Consider the following 4,900-nt stretch of genomic DNA (forward strand, 5'->3'; position numbering starts at 1 on the left):
CCTGCAGATTTTATTAAAAGCAATCTTTCATTTATAAATTTATATGTTACATTCATAATTCGCAATGGCCGAGTGATAGAAACCTTCGACCATTCGATTCATGTGTGTATTCTTATCGTACACTGTAGACTCAGCAGTATTTGGCCTGTAATGCGACTACTACGTATCCCAGCCCCTAGACAACGAAACCAGCCAGAACTATTAATATTGCAACTCTGAGGCGGAGGCTACGTAGTTATTTTACAGCCCGCACTCCTAAGACAGTTGTTAAGGTCAGTACAGCCTCTCAGGTTTCTACATATTTCGGTAACCCAAATTGATCTTCTACCAGTTTTTCTATTCTTCTGTAAATATTTGGTGTTAATATTTTGCAGTCGCGGTTTATTAAGCTGATATTTAGGTAATACCCTCACATGTGCACACTTGCCTTTTTGGAGCTAGAGCCATTTTTGAACCATATCATTAAAGTCTATGTGCAGCAGGGTTTTGAAACATATACTGTGTTCGAACATTATGAGAACGGTCTATTGAGCCACAGTCAACGTGGATTTAGAAAACATCGTTCTTGTGAAACACAACTAGCTCTTTATCACGCACGAAGTGTTAACTACTCTTGACAAGGGGTTTCAAATTGATTCCGTATTTCTAGAATTCCGAAAGGCTTGCAGTGAAGTTGCTTAATTATGGAATATCATCTCAGTTATGTGATTGGATTCGTGATTTCCTGTCAGAGAGGTTGCAGCTCGTAGGAACTGACGGAAAGTCATCGAGTCAAACAGAAGTGATTTCTTGCGTTCCCTAAGATAGTTCTTCTCGTAGTCTGAGGTTTTTCCTCCTGTGTCTTGTATCGTGCATACCAGGTGGAATAGCTTTGTCATAACAGTAATTCCGAGGGAATGTCATAGACATGAGGAGTCTCATTCAGAGTTATAATACTGCAAGAAGAATTTTTCATCTACTGCCTTTCCTTTTTCTGTGTTATTGCAACGAAATTCATTGTCACTATTTTACTTAGTTTTTATTATTTCTTATTGACTAGTATTAGTACACCTGCAACGATAAATATAGTTTTTAAAGTTGCAACTATGCTATGTAACTTCCACTCCCATCCCAGTGAGCAGATATCCCGCAAAGGCATTGTCTTTGGGGCGAAGTGAGCATTTTTGAGCAGAAGGGTTGGGCTGTGCCTCGTTGGCTAAAGAAGAGCGACACGGAACAAAAGCAATAAACGTGTGTAGGTCACACATTCTTTAAATATGTATAAATTGCAGCCACACTAACTCACTGAAAATGAAGTTATCCATCAGATCCCCCAACACTGATGATACTTTCTTGTTTATGTTCTATTCACAAGACACGTTCTATAGGTTGGGACGCAAGTACTAGTTCCTAATTTTTCTTAAGATAAATAAATATATTAATTGTATTACAGTTGTGTGGAAATTGAATTCAACTACGGGATAGTCATATACGCCATATCGCTCTATAATTGGTTTTGATGGTTGTATTCTAAATTTTTACATCACATCGCACTACAAATGGTTTTGATGGTTGTATTCTAGATTTTATTTCAAGAACTTCGGTAGAAATTATACGATATTGTTCATGAATTTTGGAAGCTGCTATAGACGGTGACTCGTAAATGTGAATGTTAACAACATTTGCGTGTTAAATATTCTTCATAATAGTTTCGTTGTGTGTGTTCCGAATCAATACAGTGTCACGAAGCATTAATTATGCGGTTTGAAGTCGTACACGTTAATTATCCTACTTAAACCTGGAGCGATCATGACGATGTAGCAGATGGAGATATTGCGAATTTCACGGAGTTACCTGACGAGGAGGATGTCATGTAAATGAGGGATCAAGTATCGTAGTGTGTTAGCACTCGTATGCTTCTCAAGGAGCGAGCTCATATTTACGAAGCTCTTCGTCGACAAATCTTTGGGTTTTGTTGTTTCAGAACTCATCTGAATGACTATATATATAACGGTAGTATCTGTTCCCGAAAGAACAGTTACCGTCAATGACCATGCAGCTTTGCTAGAAATGAAATGATATTTAAATAGACACCCTAGCTGCAAGCAGGCGATGATATACTTCATTGGGGACATGTTGAAAATGTGTGCCCCGACCGGGACTCGAACCCGGGATCTCCTGCTTACATAGCAGACGCTCTATCCATCTGAGCCACCGCGGGTACAGAGGATAGTGCGTCTGCAGGGACTTATTGCACGCTCCCCGTGAGATCCACATTCCCAACATGTCCACAACACTACATTCGTAGTGCGCCTAATAGATGTTTGCCCATCATACTCATTACTCGTGGCAGATTAATCTACCAAGTCCCGTACGAGTTCGGGCATAGCGTGTGCGTTCGCACAAGAAGGTCAAAGGCCGGGAACCCATATTTTTAACTATATATAAGACGGTAGTATCTGTTCCCGAAAGAACAGTTACCGTCAATGACCATGCAGCTTTGCTAGAAATGAAATTATATTTAAATAGACACCCTAGCTGCAAGCAGGCGTTGATATACTTCATTGGGGACATGTTGAAAATGTGTGCCCCGACCGGGACTCGAACCCGGGATCTCCTGCTTACATAGGAACAGATACTACCGTCATATATATAGTTAAAAATATTGGTTCCCGGCCTTTGACCTTCTTGTGCGAACGCACACGCTATGCCCGAACTCGTACGGGACTTGGTAGATTAATCTGCCACGAGTAATGAGTATGATGGGCAAACATCTATTAGGCGCACTACGAATGTAGTGTTGTGGACATGTTGGGAATGTGGATCTCACAGGGAGCGTGCAAGGGATAAGTCCATGCAGACGCACTATCCTCTGTGCCCCGCGGTGGCTCACGGACACAGTCGTGCTCAGGCACTCGGCCAGTGCACATCGCGCGGTGACGGGCGGTAGCGCGGGCCAGTGTTTACGTCGCGAGCAATGCTGCGGTGGAGAGCTGAGCAGCGTGTGCGAGCGCTGTTAACGTTTGTTTCTGTACCACTGTTGTAAGTAAGATGTCGACGATTAACAGAGCGAACAGCGTTCAGTGTGTTTTCGATCGTGCTGCGTTGCGACCGACGGCTTTTGAAATCCATGAGTGGATTTTTGAGGATCTGAAATTGCCGGAAGATATAGTCGACACGTTCCAGTTGGACTTTGTGCAGTACTCGTTATTTATCAAATTTATTTCGAGTGACACTTATGAGAAATTCGTTGAGGAGCATGCTGGTGTGAGACCTTTCGTCATAATGATGGCAGTATTAGTAATGTCCAAATCGTGCCTTCGGGATACGGAGTGAGAACCGTCCGGGTATTTAATGTGCCACCCGAGTGCCCTAATGATCTGATTGCACGTTCTCTGTCACTGTACGGCGCTGTTTTGTCAGTTACCAATGAAAAATGGTCGAGTGCATATCGCTACCAAGTTAACAGCGGGGTGCGAAGTGTACGTGTAGACTTAAAAAAGCATATACCTTCGTATGTTGCCATTGGCGGCTGTCGTGCACAGGTAACTTACATTGGACAACCACCTACCTGTTCGATCTGCCATTCAACGGAACATCTGCGGATGAACTGTACACGTCGACGACCATTTCAACTTCCACGGGAACATCCTGCAGACGGTAGTGAAAAGCTTGTTCCGCTATTGAGTGAGGTAGTCGCGGGGACGGTACCACCACCTCGGCAGCCGGAACGTGTTAGCGATGCGGAGATGCCAGTTCAGGTGGAATGCAGTGCCAAAGACATTCGCGGTAGGACGGACGTCGATCCGGCACCGTCATCCTCACCGGGACAGTTACCGCTGGATACCAACGATGCGCCAGCCACCTCTGAAACTAAGCCGTCTGAGATACAGGAGCGGGTGCAGATCAGTTTGCCTGAACCACCCCTATCGGTAGAGACTGCAGCAGAAACGAAGAAAAGCCGTCGAAGGAGAAGCAATGGGAATAGTACCAAAGAGGAAAAGTCGAATGATTTGAGACCCGTACACGTGTCAGAAAGTGGCAGCGAGTCTGAACCTCAATCTTCTTGCTCCGTGCGCTGCGAGGACACAGCGAGGCAAAAACGCATTCGAGAACAAACAAAACACCTGAAGGCACTACTGAGCGCTGAGAGGGAACAGAGCACTGTAACGGCTAAGAGGAAGAGCGAACAGAGTAGCGAGCAGCTGCAGCAGCGCTCCCGCAGGAACTCGCTGACGTCAGTCGCAGCCCCGCGTGGTGGCCAGGCGGACGCGACCACGCTGGCAGACTCAGCCGGCGGTGGCGGGCAGGCCGGCGCGCGCACCGCGCAGCACCCCGACAGCAATGAGCCGTGGTGGCGGCAGGACGAGGAGATGCAGCAGTAGCTGCTCTCGCGCATAACCATCGCGCTGCGACATTTCCACTCTCTGACCCGTTATTGGTTTTGACATTTCGTTTCGTACTCCAGACGTTCCCAACGAGTTTGATTGAAAGCCGTCGAGAAGGACGATCCAACACAGAGCTCATTGTCCTCTGAACCATCATGTGCGATAGCCAAACCTACAACGTTACCACACTTAACGTCAACAGAATTCAAAGTGCGGTGAAACTCCGTTCGCTAACTGATTTCTTGTATGGTACCAGCGTTGACATTGCCCTCCTACAGGAGTCAGTCACAGTCTTAGAAGTGCCCGGTTACGTTCTCATTGATAACATCAATCTCCAGGATGCTGTAGGCACTGCCATACTTCTGCGTGACGGTATACCATTTACGGATGTGCAGCGGCTGCCTAGTGGTCGTGGCATTTCTCTTCGAGTGAATGGTGTGCAGATTGTTAACGTGTACGCCCCCTCAGGTAGCACTCCTAAGAGATCGCTCAACATTTTACACTCCTGGAAATTTAAATAAGAACACCGTGAA

The 4,900-nt window shown here is 45.6% G+C and overlaps 1 non-coding gene across 1 annotated transcript; it reads right to left on the reverse strand.

Annotated features, from left to right (window-relative positions):
* Nucleotides 1-2,126: 2,126 nt before the first annotated feature.
* Nucleotides 2,127-2,201, reverse strand: Trnat-ugu (transfer RNA threonine (anticodon UGU)). The gene has a single exon. It is a non-coding gene; the product is annotated as a tRNA-Thr (tRNA).
* Between the last annotated feature and the right edge of the window lie 2,699 nt (nt 2,202-4,900).

The sequence above is a fragment of the Schistocerca cancellata genome, chromosome 7 (assembly GCF_023864275.1).
Source record: "Schistocerca cancellata isolate TAMUIC-IGC-003103 chromosome 7, iqSchCanc2.1, whole genome shotgun sequence".
NCBI classification, from domain to species: Eukaryota; Metazoa; Arthropoda; class Insecta; order Orthoptera; family Acrididae; genus Schistocerca; species Schistocerca cancellata.